This window comes from Giraffa tippelskirchi, chromosome 14 (assembly GCF_054371585.1).
Source record: "Giraffa tippelskirchi isolate mGirTip1 chromosome 14, T2T-mGirTip1v1.2.pri, whole genome shotgun sequence".
Taxonomy (NCBI): Eukaryota; Metazoa; Chordata; class Mammalia; order Artiodactyla; family Giraffidae; genus Giraffa; species Giraffa tippelskirchi.
In genome coordinates this window covers 33,129,097-33,152,527 of record NC_137288.1, presented here as the reverse complement: position 1 = coordinate 33,152,527, position 23,431 = coordinate 33,129,097, and the positions used below count along the sequence as shown (strand labels likewise).

At 37.9% G+C, this 23,431-nt stretch overlaps 1 protein-coding gene and 1 long non-coding RNA gene across 12 annotated transcripts in view; both read left to right on the top strand.

Annotated features, from left to right (window-relative positions):
- Nucleotides 1-23,431, top strand: part of KIAA1328 (KIAA1328 ortholog) — a 395,477-nt gene that overhangs the window by 336,880 nt on the left and 35,166 nt on the right. The window lies entirely within an intron of this gene.
- Nucleotides 18,726-21,305, top strand: LOC145534579 (uncharacterized). The gene is made up of 2 exons (XR_014074771.1): nucleotides 18,726-20,439; nucleotides 21,221-21,305. It is a non-coding gene; the product is annotated as an uncharacterized LOC145534579 (long non-coding RNA).

Here is a 23,431-nt window from a genome sequence, read left to right as displayed (position 1 = left end):
AGGATTCTTTCTCTGTTAGTTCTTAATGCTGCAGATCAGCTAGATACAGATTCTCAGAAGCTTCTTAAATAATGAGCATTTGGCGAAATAAAACAATGTGCAGCACCCCAGATTTCATCCTTAGAAGTGCATGATGGCGTATTATAGGTCTGCAATACAAAGTGCAGAGTTGAAAAAAAAAAGATTCAGTACTATGAAAATCAGTTACCAAGAAAGCACAGTGGTTGCTTTCCAGATTTCAGAATCAAGATTATTTGAATTATTTTTATTTCAAAGTGTAAAAAAGGAATTTTTATAGACTACTTTTACATGTAAGCTTTTAATGCAAAAGGAAAGCCTGTTATTCTTCATTCCAAGAAACCTTTGACAGTACTGGGACGAACAAGAATAAAAGCCCTTTCCCTGTCTACCCAAAATTCCAAGAATTTTCAAGACCTGCAGAAAAGGATGGGGATGGAACAGGGGCCGTCGGAGACAGCTTTTCCTTTGTTCTCTGAAAAGTGCTAACACCTAGGAGAGTCCCATATGGGTCCATGTGCAGGTGATAAAACCCAGCGTGGCAAAGTCATCTTTCTCATTCACAGTGTAGGTTGTTAATTGTTCTCTCTGCTGCCTGTCAGTATAATGTGAAATTTTCATTCCCCATTCAAGATGGGAAAAGTTGTGGCTGAAAATGTTAACATTTGCATTTTTATTTGTTGATTTATTTAAAGGACAGCCTCTCCTACAGCAATCCATCACTTGGTGACACCCCAAATATGAATAATGTATTGTAGACTTGCGGTTACAATGTGTAATAAGTGCTAGAGACAGTAAAGGAATGTTAACTATGTTGCAAATGTAATATTTATTGACGCATAAAGTTTATTGCTTTCGAGGTTCAATAATACTGACCATAGGACATTAATATCACTTATCCTGATTTTAGCAGGGCACCTTTGCGTGTGAAAATATTCATCTATCTCATGCTAACAAAATAAATATGTAATTTACAGTGCAAGCAAAGAGGGCTTTTAGTTTTGTGTGCTGAGAGTGGCAATGCTTCTTTCTTTCTATTTTACGTCTGTCCTCCAACACTGATCACACACCCCTGAGGCATCCAAGAAAGTAGGCACAGTGGGCATCTTGGCACAAGAAGGTGGCACCACCGAGCTAAACAGTGGCATGCATTTCTGCTGAACTGGAACAGGCAACACCCCTAGACCATTACACCTGAAGAGAGGGCTGGAGGGACTTTTCTCCCTGTCATTCCAAATACTAGTTGGGTAGGTGCACCTTTGCTCACAAAGAAAGTTGAATAAATACTTTTCCTGACACGACTCTGAGTCAGAGTTTACCCAATTCTGCTTGATCTTCTGGTCTCCAGTGTGGAGCCAGAGCTGGGCAAGTTACCAGTGAATTTGTTATGAGCAGAAATGTTGCTGATAATTAACCCTTTTGGGCCTTCTAGAATTAGTTATGTCCGTTGCCAGCATAAAGATCATAAAAGAAATATCTGAGATCCAGAGCAGAAGAACTAATGTTAATTTGCAACCATCGGCTGTAATTGTCATCCCCATTAAGATGCAGAATTATGTATTTCTTCGTTATAAATAACCTTTCTAATTGTACTTGATGTATGCCAATTTAATCAAAAAGCATACTTGCAACAGGCAGATATTTGCATTAATGTAGTTTTGAATCTTCAGATCTTTTATTTCAGATTTGAGGAGAAAAGTCTATTACATGCTGTATATTTTTTAAATGTTGGTATCTTTTCCTATTCAGATATGTATAACTGGAACATTTTCTATTAAAATGAAGACAGTATCTTGTGAAGCTGTTCATTGAAACAGAAGTCTTGTCACTTTTTAAAGTATTGGTGGAGTTTCCCTCAGTCTTATGACAATTCAGTGATGATTGTTCTAAACTGATAAATAAAGACAAATACCTGGCCTGCAGCAGCATTGTTAGTCACTCAGTCCCTGAAGTAAAAGGTTACTAAGGCCCCTTCTTGCTGTTCTTCCCTGACTCAGAAGAGCTAAGGCCAGGACTCTTGAACTCTTTTTTTTTCACCCCTCTGAGACGTGAAGAGAGAAAGACAGATCTCACCAAATCATGGCCAATTAGTGAATTTTTGGAACTGGAGCTGTGGTTAGCCTGTTTCTAAGATGTACTGTTCACCCTAGTAATCTAGGTTTTTTTTCAGAAAGTTTATATCACAACAGCAAGTTGAAGTTTTCTGTTTTACTTTATTTGGTTTGTTTTTTGATGTATGTCATGGGAGGTGATTTTGTAGAACTTGTTTTTTGTTGAAGGAGGTTGGGAAATATTTGTGTATGTGCTTCAAAGGACTTAATAGGTTATTGGGGAAACTTAAAAAAATAATAAGCTGAATTTGTTTTTGTTTTTTTGAGGCCTTGGCCCTTTGCTGTCAAACCGTATGCTTAATGTATTCCAAAAAATTTGCCGTAAGTTTCCACCTTGCTGAGCTTTTTATAGAGCAATTGCCAGGACGCAGTCATGCTCACAGGCTACTGTTCACATGCAGCTGACTTGAAAGTCAATTGTGGAGACTCATCCACTGAGGTTGAGATTGAGGGACCCAGGCGTTGCTTCTTAGCTGTTTGGATGACTTTTCTTTTTTTCTTTTTTCTGATCCCAAATTTCAGTGTTTTTTCATTCATTCACACTGTGTGAAGCTTGGATTTGGTTCTGAGGTATAGGCATTAAGCCCATAAAACTCTGATTTAGAGTAAGAATCTGACAGACTTACTTTAAGGGTCAGAATTTGTTTTTATAACTTGATAGGAAGTTAATCTAAGAGAAGGGAAAGTATTGTGTTTCCATCACACACAATAGCCAGATTGCAACACTTTCTTGCACTTGTGCCCAGAATCCTATCACAAAATCTTTTTTTTTTTAATCAGAACTTTTCCTCACCTAGACATTCACACAAATATCTTTAGTACCTAACCAGATCCCTTCATGTGCCTAGCACATAACAATGTGTTATTCTCCCAAGGTGGAGAAAGAAGAACTAAACTAAACTAAAATCCATAACCTCAAACTAGAGCCTTGCAGGCGCTACTTGGCTTTATGTGGTCTGTTTGAACAGCAGAGCTCACTGCCTCTATACAATAGAGCGTATGAGTGGTGACCGTATGTGACGATACTGGCTTCTATTCATTGAATGCCTATTGTGTATCAGGTATTGTGTTGGGCATGTTCAGATATGTCCTTTCACAATATATGTTCATACAAATTACGTGTCATTGTAAAGCTCTTTTTAATGACTATTAAAACTCATTTTCAAAGTATTGGATTTCTCTTAGAATTTTCAAAATAATTTCCAAAAGTGTGAACTTCTAGGCCAAGGACTGTTATTTTAATTTTGTCTACCCTCAGAATAACAATTTCACAGTACACATAAAGTACCATTCACTATAACAATTCCATTTTGTGTATATTGTAAGTAACAAAATAAAAACAAAACTTAATGAACTCCGGGAGATAGTGAAGGACAGGGAAGCCTGGCATGCTGCTGTCCATGGGGTTGCAAAGAGTCAGACACAACTTAGCAACTGAACAACAAAATGAAATATTGCACAAAATGATGACAAATAAAAAGGGATAATGTGAAAACTTTAGAAAAGAATTGGCTGAATATGTAAAAGAAAATATGAAGTTATAAATATACCTATCTTCCATATCAGGAGATGAAAAACTCAGCCATTCAAAAGGATTTTTATTTAAGCCAAGTTGATAAATTGAAATTCCCTGCTAGCAGGTGCATTAATACCAAGAACAGTTGCATGCATGGAAATTTTTGTGTGTTTGATGAAGAGATGTTGCTTTTAATTAAGCCATGATTTGGGGCTGTTACTGTAATTCCCACTGTTAAAAGCCATTAATATAATCATCCATTCCTCTTGTACACACTGCTTATAGAGTGTGTAAATTAAGAAAACAGAAACAAATAGGCTAAATAGAAATAATAAAGACATAGTTTAATTCCAAGAAATGAATTCAGCTTGAGGAAACTTGTCAATACATTCTTGACATAGAAGGAACATACAGTACAGAGAAAGTACACATCATAACAGCTTACATTTACTAGCCACTTAGAGTTCTAGTCAGGAAATCTGTCTAAATTCTAGGTAAAGGGATTATAAGAGCTATTTTACTGCTCATATGTTTCTATATTTTCCATATGTTTTATAACAACAATGTATTACTTAGGTAATTTTGAAAACAATATTTAAAAGAAAACAAAGGGCACACATTCATAGGAGGGAAACCCATTTCATTATTTTACACTCTGTAGTGCCAAGTAGTTGCAACAAACCTGTTATCCTTGGAACATATGACATAATTATGTTATTTCTTTGTTGAGCCAGCAATAGATGAGGATTATGCTTCCTTGGTGGGTCTTCTCTAGGGGACTGAACTCTGGAAAATGCTGTGATTAGTGACATCTGTTCAGTATTTTCAGTTCCTGCTATCATTTCAGTTTTGGGCCTCATTTAGACTTCCTCATTTGGTCCAAGGTCATCAAATTCCCTTCACTTCAGTATTAAAAAACATTTGTTGAGCGTTACTTACTGCCCTAGTCACTTAAATGCTTTTATAAAAATTATATATGTTGCCTAATGTAATCCTCATAACCATGAGAAAGTAAAGCTCAGAGAAGCAATTATAGAACATTTAAGTGCCTGGGGATAATAATTATAACACCCAGGTTAATAGGCCTAGGTTTCAATGCTAGCCTGTGTGGTTTTGAGCAAATCCCTTAGTTTAATCTATAAAATGGAGATAATAATATCTCCCTCATAGGCTTGTCATAATGGTTAAGCAAGATAGATTACATAAAGTACCGAGCACAGTCCTGGTACATGGCTAATAGGCGCTGTCATTGTAGAACTTCCCAGGACCACACAAGCAATAAGAAACAGAGCTCAGATTTGGACCTTGCTGTTATAATTCCAAACTCGCTGTGAATTCCCTGTCAAAAGGTTAGGAATAGGGTTAGGCTCATCTGGGAGTGGGCAATACTGCTGCATTTTTTAATATTTACCGTGGAAATGGTCTTGCAAACATACCTAAACCTGATTCTTCATGTGAAAATAAGAGTATTAATAACCACCTTGCAAATTTGCTCAGAGGATTAAACATGACTAGATATGCAAAGCCTTAACTTGGGGCTGGGTAACAATATGCCCTCAGTGTTAGCTTCCTTTTCTGTGCTCTGGGCAACAAGATTTTGGGGGGTGCTTGGAACACAGTATATGTGCATGACACCCCTTGGAAAATGTACTGAGTGGCAGAGCTGTACAGAAATGTGGCTTAGAAGCAAGCTGAGTAACCCTGCATTCAACGTTATTGATAATGGATTTCTTTTCATAATTAGCCCTTTGTAAAAATTCTGAAAGGGCTTAATTCCCTTTAGAGCAGTGGTTTGGAAATCTATGTACACATTGGAGTCACTTAGGAATCTTTGTCAAAGTAGCAGTTTCTAGGCCTTACCTGGGTTAATTGAACCAGAATTGCCAGGAATGGGCACCAGTGATGTACAATTTTTATTTTCCCGGATGACTCCGACGTACTTGGTCTAAAGACACGCATTTGGAAGCCCTACTCTGAAGCTGCCCATCTCACTGCACACTGGCATTCTCCCTTTCTCCTTTCTGCCCCTCTCCTGTCCCAGGGCCTCTCCCCTCCATCAGCAATTTTCTGTAGCCATTGTCATCCTCTCCCCAAGGGACTATCAGGATACATCAGTAAGCCTGCAGTGAAAAAAAAATTATCAAGAAGCCCTTGAAGAACTCCATTCATCAATCTCAATTGTTGAAATTGTAGACTAATCACTGGGACATATTGTTGATGGCTTTCTTCTCTATAAAGTGTATGGACACATCATTCTATCTGTGAAGGAACTCTCAGCAAACAGGAGAAATATGCCTAAGGAAATAATTCCTAATGTTTTCTGCCACTTCTCTTCTTCTCTGCTTTATCCTTTTTTCACAGTACTTATCACTTTCCAATATACTGTATAATTTGCTGATATATTTTGTCATCTGCCTCACCTGTGTCACATGGAACGTAAACTCATGAGGATGAACACTTCTATTGTATTCATTACTGCATCCCTATGCTGAGCAGGGCCTGGCTCATGGTAGACATTCAATAAAATATTTATTGGATGAATGAAAGAATGAATTAATGATCACAAAATGGATGTTTCCTTTTATTTATTCATTCAGCCACACTGTGTGGCTCCTGGGATCTTAGTTCTCCAAACAGGGATCGAACCCAGGCCCATGGCAGTGAAATTGCCAAGTCCTAACCCCTGGACCACCAGGGAATCCCGCAAAATGAATGTTTCCTTTTAAATTTTTCAGTTCATACATTCATGTAGACAACAAGTTTCCTTCATGTCTTCTCCATATCTACAAAAGAATCGTGTTTATACCCAGCTAATATTAATACATTTGTTGTGCTTCATTTATTTCCCAGAACTTCCTCACATTTTCATCTCCTTGAAGATTTTCCCATTGTATGAGAATTGGAAATGTTTAGGTTGTCAGGAGGTTTCCAGGCTGGATGACAGCAAGCTCTCAATTGTGACCAGTTTTGGCATGTTCTTTGCATTGGGATTTGTTGCTTCCTTAACATCTCACAATTATCTTCGCTAAGTGAATGTAGAGTGTACACCACTCCATTATCTTGTGTTCATCCTATCATAGAGCTTCTTCTAAAGCTCTGCTTAGGCCTACAGCTAGGTTTCTGTTTTGGTTTCCTCAAGTTAATATCCTTACATGCAGGCAGGCAGCATGGCTTACAGGAAAGGCCTTGAGAATTAAAGTCCAAAGACCTATATTCATCCTGCCTCTTTGCTTAGCAGTAGCAAAACCTTGACAAAGTCCCTTGACCACATGGACCTCAGTTTTCCAGCTGTCCATCCTATGTCTAAACCATACCCTCCGTTTAGAGATGAGATCAAAATGAAAACATGTACATCTGTCTCTTGGTTTCAGAGTAAATTACACATTTTGAGGATAAAGTAATGGAAAGATGAGTATTTTTTCAAAAATAATTAAATAATTGATTTCAGAATAACATAGTTTAAACTTCTCTTCAAAATCTTTGGGTTTCCTGCTGGCCAGTAATTTAGAAATGCTAAGGAGATAAACCAACTTGGCTCCACGTCATTCAAAGCACAGGGACAAGCAACTCATGGGTAATGCTGGCCTTCCCAGTTGACAGGAGGCCAGGTGTAATTTACGTTCCTGAGATTATGCTCCGTGAACATGTGTTTACTGAAGGTTTTTTCTTTTTTGAGGTTTAAATGAAATTGTATCTGGAAAACATTAGATTTTACTTTAGGAAGGACACTCGGAATAAAACAGAAAAAAGTATCCTTGAAGTCCAAATTGAGGTCATTAGTCATGCTGAAAAAGGTGACTGGGTATTAGTGTAGGCTACATACTTTGCCTTAGGACAGGAATGGTCAGGATTGTGTGTGATAGTGCCAAGTATGCCACTGAGTAAAATCAAAGACACTATCAACAACAAGACTTGCAATGAAAAAGAGAATAATGTATCAGTTAATAGTCATTGACTAATACATTTTCAGCTCAGTTGGACATTTTTACACACTGTTTATGTATTCAAATATATACATGTGTTATATTGAGTAAGCGAATGAAGTCGCTCAGTTGTGTCCGACTCTGCGACCCTATAGACTGTAGCCTACCAGGCTCCTCTGTCCATGGGATTCACCAGGCAAGAATACTGGAGTGGGTTGCCATTTCCTTCTCCATATACTACTTTTAATATATTTAACACTTTTCATATTTTCTCATAAACTATTTGCTTTTGATATTAATAAACCCCTCCCCCAAAAAAGATATTACGGCCCTTTTTTTCACATTCAACCTACCTTGTCTTTATTTCTTATGGAGAAATTTATTTTAGCATTTTGCATTATCTACAAATTTTTGTGATTCTAACCACAAAACTTGAGGCAGGTACCTAGAAATTTCTTGTAAATAATAAAAGGAAACACATGAATATTGTTATTTTCATTAGCGTTAATTCATCTTTTTTGGGACTATGTATGGGCCACTTGGTGTACAAATCCTAATATTACCCATGAAATAAAGAGGCCAAGTTGGTCTTCAAGCTCAAGAGTAATTGGCCAGTGCATCACATATTTACTTACCAAGACTTTCATTGATTTTCTTTCTGTTGTGGGTGGCTACTGAAATAAGACTGTTACTAAGATTGAAAGCTCATCATCTCATTGCTTTGTACTCACCCCTAAATGGCTGTAAAATGATTAACTTGTCTGGAAGGTAAGCCTCTTGGCCAGCAAGGGGAACATGATTACTAGTACACATGAGAGGGTGTTTCTTCCTTTGGGAAAGCTGGGGAATTGTGAAGTGGATTGTGACTTGTATTAGAATAGGGACTCTGCTTCAAGCTTTCCCTGTCATAGGACATGGGCTACTTGAAAACCAGAGCCAAGAACGCTCCATTCCAGACCAGGACAATGAGTAGAAAGCAGACAAATCTTGTATGTAATCGCATGTCATATAAAAGTCCTGCCTGCAATTGTGCTTCTTGGAGAATTCGTCCTTTCCACTTTTGACAATTTAAAAATCACCTGGATTAATGTTCATATTAAATAATAATAATAAATAAGGGATATAAGATAAAGTGAATGGGATTGTTAGCCATGGGATTGATTTCTAAATCTTATTTAGTAAATAAATAAAGAGTTGATGGAAGTTGTACCCTAGGGATTGTCTTCTTTCTGCGACTGAGTAACCCTGAAAAAGTGAAAGTGAAAATCACTCGGTCTTGTCTGACTCTTTGTGACCCCATGGACTATACAGTCCATGGAATTCTTCAGGCCAGAATATTGGAGTGGATAGCCAGTCCCTTCTCCAGGGGATCTTCCCAAACCAGAGATCTAACCTAGGTCTCCCACACTGCAGGCAGATTCTTTACCAGCAGAGCCACAAGGGAAGCCCCGAATAACCCTACTGAGGCATTTTTAAGAGCCAGAACAAAAGTTAGAGCTGGTACACCATGCCATTTCACAATGAGTAAAAGGATATTAAGTTTATTTTCTTGCTGAGGGTTGTCTCTTCCCCTCACCCTGGAAGAAATGTGTACAACAGAAGTCGGCACAGTCATGTACTTGGCACGTGGTATAACCTGATAAATGCTAGCAGTATCAGGCCTTGGGACTTTGTCCTACCAGATGCAGCTTGAACCGATCACCACAAATGGCATTCTATGTGGACTGTCACTCGGATGCCTCTACATGTTCTTCGTTAATGAATTGGTGCCCTCCTGTGTGGGAGTTGGTGGTGCAGTGTGCCCCAGCTCAGAGGAGACATTTCAGTCAGAGTATGTTCATTCTGTCCAGCCCCATGTCTGCTGTCTTCACTATCCCAGCTCCTGACTGAGAAACGAGCTGCTCCTAAACTAGAACTTCTCCGTGGACCCGCTGATACACCTCACAACCAACCCCTGTCTTTGGGCATTGGGAAGAAATAGAGTGATGGTGCAAGAGCCAGATTCTGGTAAGAGCTGAGGTGTTGCTGCATCTCAGGGGCAGATCCTAATTGTCACACAAACCATTGGTTTACAAAAGGAACAAGCTAGCTAGTGGCAGAACTAAGACTGGAGCTGACCTTGGAGCCCATGGGAGCCATGGCACCCTGAACAGCTGGAGAGTTAGAGGTCGGCAGCATCGCTGGGACGCAGTAGATGAGCCACCCTGAGCCAGGGCTGCAGTTCCCCGTCGCTCCTCATCCCTTGTGACTCAGCTGGTAAAGAATCCGCCTACAATGTTTGAGACATGGGTTCAATCCCTGGGTTGGGAAGATCCCCTAGAGAAGGAAAAGGCTACCCACTCCAGTATTCTGGCCTGGAGAATTCCATGGACTGTAGTTGAAACGTGACTGAGCAACTTTCACTTCACTCATCCGGGTGCGACTGGAGCTCAGTGGCTTCTCCAGACCTGTCCCTCCAGTCCACTGATGCTTCACCAGCTTGTCTCGGTTCTTTTATCTGCCCTCCTTGAGTATAAATATTTTTGACAGCAGCGAAATGGTTCTACAGATGTACAGCTGTAGGTCACATGGTACCGACTTTTATTCAAACCAGAAGATTTCATGCTACGACTGGAGTACTGTGTTATTACCTCAGCAGAGTCTTTTGTATCAACGTGGGGATTTCAGTTTCACGCCCTGCAGACTTCACAGTCTTCTGTGCTCTCTTTGCCTCTGTTGTGGCATAAAGGGTAAATCCCTGTGTCCCGTTCATCTTAGATTGAAAAGAAGTAAAGTTGATCCATTTGAGATCTCCAAACAAGATAGATAAAAACCTATCGGCAAAAGCTTTTATTAAAGAAAAAAAGAATTATTTTCAGCTAGTATGGCTTTCCATATGGATGAATATGGTCTTAAGGCACGAAAGAGGAAAAAACTTCTGTGTTAACGTTGGCTTCTGGTCCTATTTCATTATTACAGATTATCTTGACTTTACTGATTGAAACACAAGGTGTCCTCAAGTGTTTGGGTATCATAAAAATCAGGCTGGGGCCAAGATCTGTTTTTAACCAGTCACTAGCAGCAGCAGCTGGCAAAGAAATTAAAATTTCTTCTTCAAACAACTGTTTATTTGAAAGAGAGAAAGAAATATTGTAGAAGAGAAAGCTGTCAGTATTAGGAAATGTCTGGAATAAGTTAATAGCAACCAAGGTAGAAACAAATCAGAACTTATTATTTAAATTGAATATTTGATTAAAACAAAATCTTTAAAATGAAATAAAAACCTTATATATGGAAGTTTACCATATCAGTGGCTTAAGATCAGAGATATCACAGAATTAGAGTTATAGCTTAATATCATAAATTGTTTAACATTAACTACTAAGAGATATATTTATTTAACCTTTACAAAAAGTATGAAATACTGTGTGGCCTATAAATTTACCTTCTTGCCACCACCTTCTGCCTGTGGCCCCAGTAAGGTTGAACTGCCAAATGAGCTCAATCGGCTATGATGCAGGCACCCAGCCCTCACTCCCTCATGATACCACCTGTCTTCCCCCAAGGGCTGTTGTGTAGGGGCAGGGAAAGCCATTTGAGAATCTGTTTGCTAATTAATTTTTAAAGGAACTGACATCAGTGATTGGCAGCAATCACTTCAACATTTATGCTTAGTTGGGACAGTTGTAGTGGTAATATATATTTTTAAAAGTGACATTTTAAACCACCTATATCCTCCCACCCACTGTATACACCAGTTAATATTTTAGTCTTCCGTGTATTTCCTTCCAATCCTTTTTTTTCTTTTACATCTTATATACTTCTCTTTTTTTAAACTAACTTTTTCCAAATTGTGAAATATCTGGAAGTTTAAAAGGAAAAACTCTTCTTTGTGTTAATCATCCCATGAGTAAATAAGAAACAGGTAAGTGAAAATTAGCAGTGCTAAATAAAATCAACTGGATAGACCTGTCAGCAACGTTGATTGTTGGAATGAGAATGTACATGTTTCTCTCATAAGTTACCTTAGAGATGCTATGATATGATTGTTTCCAGTAAAATGTCTCTTTTTTCTTCTTTATTGGATCAATACACAAATTTAATGCAAAGTATAAATCACTGCTATAAAATACATGCATATTCTAAACATGACTATTATATCTGTCCTTTCGATGAAAAAAATATGTATTAAAGTTAAATTATACAATTAGAAAGAATTTCTTTGTAAAGGAAAAAAAATTGATCAAGTGTCATCTTCCTGGTTAGGAGTACTGCAAGACAAGGTTTGCTGGAGTATACCACGCCTATCTGGGCTTCCCAGGTGGCGCTAGTGGTGAAGAACCTGCCAATGCAGGAGACATGAGATGCGGATTCGATCCCTGGATCAGGAAGATCCCCTGGAGGAGTGCATGGCAACCCACTCTTGCCTGGAGAATCCCATGGACAGAGGAGCCTGGCAGGCTGCAGTCCATAGGGTCACAAAGAGACATGACGGAAGTGACATAGCACGTATACACCATTCCTATCTGCCCATTGCCATTCTGCTTTGACAGTTTTCAGAATTAGAGGCAGCTTTGACAAGCCATATTGCTTTACCTTGTGGCCATCTGGAGTTTGAGCTAAGAAACTCAAGCTAAGCTCCAAGCCTCTCTTAAGACACCAAAGTAAAGTTGTATTTGCACCTTAGCATACAGGAGGAGAAGGGGATGACAGAGGATGAGATGGCTGGATGGCATCACCGACTCGATAGACATGAGTTTGGGTAAACTCCGGGAGTTGGTGATGGACAGGGGGCCTGGCATGCTGCAATTCATGGGGTCACAAAGAGTTGGACACAACTGAGCGACTGAACTGAACTGATACCCCATTTATTTATTCTTTTACCTTCTTCCTTCCATTTATCGTTAACTTTGACCCAAACAAGGGACATCAGGCTTAGTTACTGTGCTGGCCCCATGCCAGCTCTAATGAACCAGAAGATCTTCCCCTTCCCCCCAGTCTTCAGTCTTTCTTACTGACACCTCTTATACTTCAGTGTCAAATTTATGGTACTTTTCCTTGCCATCCAGTTTTCTAAATTCTTCCAAACTAGGATAGATTGCTGATCTGAGTCTTGTTACTGGCAGAGCCAGTGGCCTCCCCAGTCTTGGTGATCCTGTTGAAACTCCACTTTCTTCCCTATTAATTTCTGCTTTTTCCATTCCATGTGTTTACAACTGAAATATTTTCACCCTATTTGGCCACCCTTGTTTTCTCCTCTATTGACTCCCTTCTTTTCCTTTCTACTGAATCATTCTAATTTTTCTAGCATCAGTATAAAGTCCACTGAAAAGAAGTTAGAGAAGTAAATCAGATACAGTTTCTTGCACTGTCTCTTATCCACACCTGCCTCCCCAATAACACAGCATAGCGGGAGGAACACTCGGCACACTCTAATCGCATCTATTATAGTGCTCTGGGTCAGAGGCATTTTCATTAGGAGTATTTCCTGGCTACTGTAATGTCAGGCGAACGCGACTTGTATTCAAGCATATCAGTTGTCCCACCACTGGCATTCCATTTAGTAGGGAAGTTGCCTTTTTCAGGGTACATGCTGTGTACTGTTGCTCTTACTCACCCCAAAAAGCTGGATGTTCCCCACCTCTAATTTTTATCCAAGCTGTCACAGACTATGACCAGTTGGGTGCCATACATTAACCAATAGGTGCCTCTGTATCCAGCTGAGTCCAGAACTAGGGAAACAGTCTGAGTCCACAATCTTGAAAAATCATTTAAGTGGTGACTTTTCTGGGAGCCACCTATACTTATCAACATAGTAGGTGAGCTCTTTAACTGTCTGTCCCCCAGTTTCTGTTGTTTCACAGTTTTGCCCTCCGCCAACCTGTATTACCTCCTTTGTAACCAGAGGGTGGAAGGGTATAATCTGTTAAGTTAAATTGAAAAAATCTGAGGTCCCTTTCTTCAAAGAACTTTCATTCCAGCTTGCTTCCAATCAGTTCAAGTCCCCCAGCTTCAGCTATGGCACTGAGAGCAAGCACCTTAATCTCCAGCTCATGCTGTCCCCACTGACACTTGAGTTTTGCCTAGACTAAAGGTAACGGCCTGTGGCATACACATAGGGAAACTGTGTGTAGGGGTGGGGGTGGTTTGTTTTTTTGTGTGGGGTTGTTTTCCCTTATAGGTATATATAAAGTTTATGAAGTCCATCTACCCATATTGTCTTTATTTTTGAAAGTATATTATTGTAAAGTTAAAAAATAGATAAACTAATTTAAAGAAAAAAAATGAAAGTATAGACAGCCATAAAACAAAACACGACCATTTAGTCTTGTAATCTTAAATTTCCAACAATGCACTAATGAATTATTTATGTTATAAAATGTTTTTTCAGTAATGTGTAGCATAAAATGGAATAAATGCATATCTATACATGCCCTGAACGTTTTAAAGTGCAGGCTAATAAACAGGGTAACCTGGCATCATTTTGGCCTCGTAGAGTTCACAAGCAAGCATTTCTCCCCTCAGTTTTAGTTTCTGCATTGTGTTCCTCGGAAGTCAACTTACTGCTTTTGCAGCTGGAACCTTTCAGGTAACATTCTTTAACTCCAAACTGTCTAACAGTGCTTTTCTCTCAAGATAACCAAGGTTGGGGTCTATAAATTTCACTTGTCATTCTGGCTTCCAGACATATTCAATTAGGCTTAATTCATAATTAGTTGGAAGCTACAATTCCATAGAAAAGAGAACATTTTATATTAAATGACAATTATCCAGCTTCCTGATTTCACAAAATGATTAAGATGCTAGAAAATAATTAAGATATTTTAAGTTTCCCAATACTGAAAAATGGAGGCATGGGGAGCTGTGTGTGGCTCTTGTTACAATGACAGAAAGAAAAGAAATTCTTAAATAATTTTATTTTTATAGTTGCATAAATTATCAGATTTGCCCAAATTTTCTTTCCATATCAAAATCGCCACGATCCACTACGTTGCTTGCACGTGCGTGTGTGTGTGCTAAGTTGCTTCAGTTGTGTCTGACTTTTTGCAAACCTATGGACCATAGGCCACCAGGCGCCTGTCTGTGTGATTCTCCAGGCAAGGATTCTGGAGTGGGTTGGCATATCCTCCTCCAGGGGATCTTTCTGAGCCAGGGATCCAATCTGCGTCTCCTGTGTCTCCTGCATTGGCAGGTGGGTTCTTTTCCACTAGCGCCACCTGGGAAGCCCACATTGCTTGCAAAGTTACAGTCTTTAATGAAAACTACCAAAGAGCAAGAGCAAAAGGCCAAGAGTAGGCATTTCATAAGCCTTAAGTAGTGAGTTTTGTTGAACAAGAGGATTGGGTAACTGTCAGAAGGCTCTTTCTGTTAATGGTAATACCTTTGTGTGAAAACTTAACTCAGGACCGACAGTCAGGAGAGAAAATCATACAGGTCCACAATCCTTCATCCAAAATTCTTAGAGCCAAATGTATTTTGAAATTCACAAAATGTTAAAGTAACATGGTTTACATACTATATTGGATACAGTATAATGTATGATTATTCACATTAAATGTAATAAACAATACATATAAATTGCTTCATACAAGTTCAGGTCAGATTTTACTACAAAATAAATTTGAGTTAGGTCAGATATTGCTACCAAAAAGGTTATGAAAAAACTTTCACTTTTTATTAATCTTAAGATTTTACAATCACAGATAAGGATTCTGTGCCAACATTATCACTTTTGGACATTTTATTTTATTTACTCCTAGTTCAGAAATCTCCATAAAAGGCATTGTCTCTGCTTTCCTGTAAATTATTTCTTCATGTTGTTCTCTGAGACAGAGGCTATACAGATTTCAGGAGGAGCCCATTAAGGAATTTCAAATCCATTTGGGTTAAATATTCACTTTCAGAGACAGAGAACTAAGTTAAATTGTTTTTACAATTATTGTCTTATTCAGGAAATAAAAATTCATAGGAATATTTGGTGAAAAATAGGCTTTCTCACACCTCAGTTTCCCAGCAGCCAAGTGCCCTCCATGGATGTAACCTCTCTCAGTTTCCTGTGTGTCTTTTCAGGGATAGATATACATGTATAATCTTGACTGTGTGTATGAACATGTGTACTGTAGAACTTACCTTGTTTTTTTAAATCCATACAATGTCCCACTGTATGAATGTACCACAGTGCATTTAACCAGTCCATTAAAGAGTGAATATTTGAGTTATTTTCAGTCTTTTATGATTGCAAAGTATAATGCTGCAATGAATATTTCTGTATATGTCATTTATGCATGTGTGAGGATATCTGTAAGATAAATTCCTAGAAATGTAGTTGTGGGTCAGAGATAAATTCATTATAAATTTTTATAGATATTGCTAAAAGGCTTTAATAGAGGTTATACAACTTATATTCCCACTTGCAATATTTGAAAGTGCCTATTTTATTATACTTCAGAGAGGATAATCATAAAGTTTAGTTCTTTGCCAATCTAAGAGGTGAAAATGGTATCTTTTAGTTATAAGTTACGTTTTCCCTGTTATGAGTGAAGTTTTATATTGTAGTCATTTGTATTTTCTACAAACTATTGTTCTATTTTTTGTCTGTTTTTTCACCAATACGTTAATCTTTTTTCTTTACATGTTAAAAAAATGTAGTCCTTTTGCAATATGTGACAAACATTTTTCCCAGCCTCTCTATCATCTTTTAACTTGGCTTCTATAACATTTTTTTTTTCCCATGCAGAAAACTCTCCCATGCAAATAATTTTTCAGGTCCCTTTCAATTGGTTCTACCTTTGATTTGTCTTTAGTCATGTCACTCTGCATTCATTCATGTAATAGTTTGTTATGATAGCTTAAATGGCACATTTATCCAGAGTTCTTTTCTGATCTTTCTAGCTGATCTCCCTTTCTCTGCCTATATCTTGCTTCCTAACAACAATTCAAAGTTAATAGTAATTGTAATTGTTGTTGTTGTTGTTCACTCACTATGTCGTGTCCGACTCTTTGCGACCACATGGACGGCAGGACACCAGGCTTCCTTGTCCTTCACTATCTCCCTGAATTTGCTCAAACTCTTGTCTATTGAGTTGATGATGCTATCCAACTATCTCATCCTCTGGTGCCCCTTTCTCCTTTAGCCCTCAATCTTTCTCAGAATCAGGGTGTTTTCCAGTGAGTCAGCTCTTTGCATCAGGGTGCCAAAGTATTGGAGCTTCAGCTTCAGCATCAGTCCTCCAATGAATATTCAGGGTTGATTTCCTTTAGGATTGACTGATTTGATCTCCTTAGTGTCCAAGAGACTCTCAAGAGTCTTCTCCAGCACCACAATTCAAAAGCATCAATTCTTGGGCACTCAGCCTTCTTTATGGTCCAACTCGCACATCCATACATGACCACTGGAAAAGCCACAGTTTTGACTACACGGGCCTTTATCAGCAAAGTGGTGTCTCTGCTTAACTTTCATTTATTGAGCACTTACATGGCAGGCATAATGCTAAACGCTTTGCAAACATTATCATAATTCCAAAATAAACGTTGTCTTTGTCCCCGATTTGAAGATAAGGCAAGTGAAGCTTAGAAAAACTAAGCATCTTGCCCCAAGTCAGTTAGAAACTGGTAGAACCAGGATTCAGATATAGCATCCGACTTAGGAGCCTGAGCTCTTACCATTACCTTAAAGTGTTTTTATAAAGAATATAAATTTGGAGCTATTACCAGAAATACTGCAGTAATGATCAGCCCTATAAAGATGATGATTAAGGTATTATTCTCCTTGAAAAGCAAAGTCTTGGGCATGAAGATTCCCAAATTCTTACGTATTTATTCACTTTGTTATTGCCTGTTTCTCATTGGTGTCAGAAAAACTGTGCCATTTAAAATAGATAAAATAGAATGGTCATCTATTTGAAATATATATCCATGTGAATTTGGCCCATTGAATTGTTCTACTTTGCTGAAAGTCTCTAGCTACAACTTTATTTATATGATAATGACTTATCAGAGTAACAGTTTCATCAGCTGTATTAATTTTTAAAAGCCTCAGCACAGCTGACAATATTAACCTTGTAGATCTAGATGTTGAGACCACAAGTTTGGTTTAAATATAGGAGTTAAACTTCTCAGCCAACATTAATTTCAGTTTAACTGATACCATAGGACTAATAGCATTGAGAAAGCAGAAGAGAACCTATAGGAAGTCTTAATTTCTCCAGTTCCTGTGTCAGAGTGATGCCTGGACTGTCCACACCTTGCCTGCAGACCGTGGGGACTGGTTGGCAGGAATGTGAGAAAACAGTACATATCTTGTGGAGATTGCTGATACTTATCTGAATTCAGTATCTCAGAAAGGAAGACAGATAGATCTTTATAAACCTGGCTAGATTATGACATGGTAAAAGCAAACCTAATTTGAGCTATTTTATCTGAAAGTTCCTGAACCCTTCACTGTGTTTTGCCATCTTATTTCTGCTCATCAAAGCCAGTTATGTTGACATTATCTTTTATTAATTTAATAGAAAGGAAGTTTGAGAAAAGCATACTTGAAAGGAAATATTTTCAAATAAACTGTCCCTAAATCAACACTAATGACCAAATACTGATTTCTTCCTTAAGATGACAGAATAGGAATGCTAAATACAAAATATAGCTAGAGTAAGACTATAAAAGCTATGGATTCTTTAAAATTAGAGCAATGGCATCTCATAAAATATAATACTGCTGTAGTTTACTTACAAGAATTGGGTGTATCTCTATGCATTATTGTGGAATTATCTCCAGAATATTTTGTTAAGTAAAAAAGCAGATCATAAATCAGTACATAAACTTGGCTCAATTTAAATACATGTGTATCAACGTATGTTTAATTGTATATGCATATATAAGCATGTAACTGTATAAAAAATGTTTAGGAGGATATATACTAAAGGATATACACTATATATATATATATAAACTGGTGATCTCTGGGAAAGGGAATGGGATTTGTATTTGAGTAGGAGGTGAAGGGTTGAGGGGAATTTTATTTTTCTCTATTTAATTCTATATATTTGAATTTTTATAGTGGAAACATACTCTTAAATTACTTGAGCAATTATATTTTTTAAGAAAACAGTTGTGACAGAGTAGTTTCATTCATTTTTTATCCAGTAGTTTAGATTAAGAATACAGTGTTTCATGGAGTGGGGGATGGGAGAGAGTGTCAAGGGGCAGGGTCGTATGTATACTTACGGCTGATGCATGTTGTTGTATGGCAGAAACCAACACAAAATTGTAAAGCAATTATGCTCCAATAAAAAATAAATTTTAAAAATTACAATGATTCTTGCCCTTGTAGTTTCCAGTGTAGTGAGGGAGACAGGCATTAAACAAATAATTGCAAACTGTGATAAATGCAATGAAGGAAAACAGATTATTATGAGGAAAAAAGAGCTACAGCAATCTAATTTAGACAGTGGAGTTAAAGAATGCTTTTCTGAAGCAGTGGTATTTCAGTTGATATCTAGTAGGATGAATTCCAGTTTAAAAGGAGAAAATTAGGTAAATGATTGATATTCAAATATTTATCTTGTTAATATTCTTAACTGTTCATATATACTGTATAGTCTCTTCTGTATTAGAAAGGAAAAAGGAAAAAAAAAGGAGAGAAAGGAAAGAGAATGAGAGAGGGAAAACATTCCTAATAGATAAAATAGAAAATATGCAGATTTTAAGGCAGTAAATAACTTGTCTATTCCAGAAATAGAAAGAAGACCATTGTAGCTGGATTATAATGATTGAAGCAGAAAGTAGTATGTGAAATGAGAAAGGAGAAGCAGGTAAGAGACAGGACATTCAGGGTCTTGTTGCCTGTATTAGGGTTCTCCAGAGAAACAGAACAAATCAGGAGAGAGAGAGGGAATGTGTGTGTTATTTTAAGGAATTCATAAATCACAAGGGCTAGAAATTCAGGTAAGAGTTGATGTTTGCAGCTGTGACCCTGAAATCCATAGGGCAGACCAGCAGGCTGAAAATTCAGGCAGAAGAGCTATGTTGCAGTCTTAACACAATTCCTTCTCCTGCAGAATATCTATGCTGCAGTCTGAATACAGAATTCTTTCTCTGTTAGGGAACCTCAATCCTTGCTCTTAAGGCCTTCAGTGAATTGAATGAGCTCTCCCCCCACCACACACACATATACACACTATAGAAGATGTGTGTGTGTATTAGTTGCTCAGTCATGTCCTACTCTTTATGACCTCATGGACTGTAGCCTGCCAGGCTCCTCTGCCCATGGAATTCTCCAGGCCAGAATACTGGAGTGGGTTGCCATTCCTTTCTCCAGGATTACAGAAGATAATTTTCTTTAAAGTTAACTGGTAACTGTTAATTAGATCTAAAAAGTATTTTCTGGACTGCTGTTTGACCAAATGATTGGGTATCATATCCTAGCCAAGCTGACACATTACTTACCCATTGCACTGCCCACTTGAGCTGTTTTATACTTAAGTACAAGGGGACATCTGTGAATGGGATTGATGGGATCTATTTTGACTTTGCAAAAGTTCACTCTGGTTGCTATGGAAGAGAGCAGGCATGAAATTGGAAATGGTTGGGGCTATTGCAGTAATACAGATAAGAGATGATGGAACTGAGACCCAAGGATTGAAATGGAATAGGAACAATCAAACTGACAATATATTTAGGAAGCAGAACCAACATGACCTCATAGGGAAGAGGACAGTAAAGAGAGGGAGGTGTTGAGGATGACTGTAAGGTTTTCGTTTACTAATGGAGTGAATGAAAGAACTTTTGTTGAAATGGGAAAACTGGAAGAGGAAGAAGCAGATTTAGGCATGAGGAAAAGGTAGGTATGGGGCAAAGATGAAGACTTTGGTTTAGGGAAAGTTAAGTTAGAGATGTGAAAGGAGAAAGTGAAAAAGCTGACTTAAAACTCAATATTCAAAAAACTAAGATCATGGTATCTGATCCCATCACTTCATGGCAAATAGATGGGGAAACAATGGAAACAGTGACAGGTTTTATTTTCTTGGGCTCCAAAATCACTGCAGATGGTGACTGCAGCCATGAAATTAAAAGACACTCGCTCCTTGGAAGAAAAGCTATGACCAACCTAGACAGCATATTAAAAAGCAGAGACATTACTTTGCCAACAAAGGTCTGTCTAGTCAAAGCTGTGATTTTTCCAGTAGTCATGTATGGATATGAGAGTTGACCCATAAAGAAGGCTGAGCGCCAAAAAATTGATGCTTTTGAACTCTGGTGTTGGATAAGATTCTTAAGAGTCCCTTGGACTGCAAGGAGATCTAACCAGTCAGTCCTAAAGGAAATCAGACCTGAATATTCATTGGAAGGACTAATGCTGAAGCTGAAGCTCCAATACTCTGACCACCTGAAGCAAAGAGCTGACTCATTGGAAAAGACCCTGATACTGGGAAAGACTGAAGGCAGGAGGAGAAGGGGATGACAGAGGATGAGATGGTTGGATGGCATCACCAACTCAATGGACATCAGTTTAAGCAAGCTCTGGAAGATGGTGAGAGACAGGGAAACCTGGCATGCTGCATTCCATGGGGTCGCAAAGAGTCAGAAATGACAGAGCAACTAAACAACAACAACAAAACTAGAGATGTTTAAAGATGTTCAAGTGGAGAAATCATGTAAATAATTGGATTTTGCAGCTTGAAATGAAGATGATAATTTTGAGAATTGACACAGGTATTATATAAAATACTCAGGGTGGCTCAAAAGGAAAAGAGAAGAAAAGCAGAAAAGAGACCTCTAACCTAAGCAGTGAGGAATGTCAATATTTTTAAGTTGAATAGAAGAAAAAGATCTAGCAAGTCATTTTAAGAAGTGGCCCAGAGGGCCAGAAGAAATTCAGGAGGTTGTAATGTCCCAGAAACAAAAACAGAAAAAAGTGTTTCAAGGAGGGCGGATGTGGTCAATTCTGTAGAATGAGTGTGAAAGTTCAAAATAATTGAAATGTCTGCTAGATTTGCCAAAATGGAGGTTTTTTTGGTGACCTTGGAAAGAATGGTTTCAGGAAAGTGGTCAGGAGAAAGCCAAGTTGACTTGGTTGCAGAACAAACGAGAGGTGACAAAGAAGAGACAAAGTGAAGTGCATGCTACCATCTCAGAAAGCTTGTTATAGAAGCAGAAGGGAGTGTGGGTTAAGTGAGGATTTCTTTTTAGTTTTCTACTGTGGAAGTTTTCAGATGCACACAAAAATAGAGAGAATATAATGGACCCATATGCTTTATTGAGTTTCAGCAACCGTCATCATTCACTATTTCCTCTCAAGCCCAGACAGCATATAATCTTACTAATACATTCTTTAATATGTATTTTTAACAGATAATGATGTTTTAAAACATAACCACAATACCATTAACACACCCCAACAAAATAAAAATTCTCTAATATTATCTAATACTCTATCGGCATTCAGTTTTTCTTCATTTGTTTCAAACGTACATATTTATCATTGATTTTTTTTTTTAATCAGTATTCAGTTAAAGTCTACATGCTGCATTTGGTTGATGGATCTCTTAAATCTCTTTTAATCTATAACAAATTTCCCTTCTTGTGTAATGCCGTTTATTTGTTGAAATAACTGAGTCATTTGTTTTTGTAGAATTCCACACTTTCTGGGATTTACATAATTATATCCTTGTATCATTTAGCCTCTTCCTCTGTACTTTACATTTCATGTGCATTGACAAATTGGATCTAGAGATTTGATTAAAGTTTAATTGTTCTTTAGTAAAAATACTTCATAGGTGATGCTGTGTACTTCCTGTTGTAACATATTAGGAAGACCGTAATTACTGGTTGTCCCCTTTTCATGATTTTAAGATCAATCAGTGTGCTTAGATGATGTCATCCTGATCTATCTGTTATAAAGGTCACTATTGACCTTTCACTTAGGAGTTTAGCAGCCATTGATGACTGCTAACTAGATTAGAGGCTGCAAAATGATGACTTTTCTATTGTTATTCCCTCTTCATTTATAAGCTGTGATTTTTCTATAAAGAAGGACTTTAAGGATTTGTTTTTAATATTGAATGGTATCAGGTAATGCTGATGGTAATTATTTAATTGAGAGAGAAAAACTGATACTGAAGAAGAGGGAAGAGATGATCAAATGATGACGGTCCCCAAGAAGGTGACAGGGGATGGGATTCAGAGCAGGTAAGGAAGAATCAGCTTTTGTTAGGAGCTGGTCCGCTCCTCCGGGTAGAAAAGTGGGTGCAGATGCAAGGAAGCTGGTAATTGGGTGGTCAGAAGAGTAATTTAGTTCCCTTAGTTCCCTGTGGTTATATTTTTTTCAGTGAAGTATACAGCAAAGTCATTGACTAAGGTCCGGAGAAATTGGGGAAGGAAGTAGGGGAGCAAAATTTTAATTCTGCTTTTATGTTTAATGAAAACTTTAAAAAAAAAAAAACCCAGAATTTCTGTAAAACCAATGGCTTTATTGGAGCCTATCAAACTAAAATTATTTTTTCCTGAAAATCTTATCATTCAAAGGGATTCCTGAAACCTAACCTCTTTGATGGAAGAAGAAATCAAGAATTTGTTCCAATACACTATTCTGTCTGTATTTTCTCTATTCCTTCCTGAGATTTTAACTTCATTCTTTAAAAGGAAAAAAAAAAAACGGCATTCTCTTTCCACTCTGGTTGTTGTTCAGTTGCTAAGTTTTGTCGGACTCTTTGTGACTCCATGAATTGCAGCATGCCAGCCTTCCCTGTCCTTCATTATCTCCCCAACTTTGCTCAAACTCGTGTCCATTGAATCAGTGATGCCATCAAGCCATCTCATCCTCTGTTGCTCCCTTCCATCTTGCCCTCAATCTTTCCCAGCATCAGGGCTTTTTCTAATGAATTGAC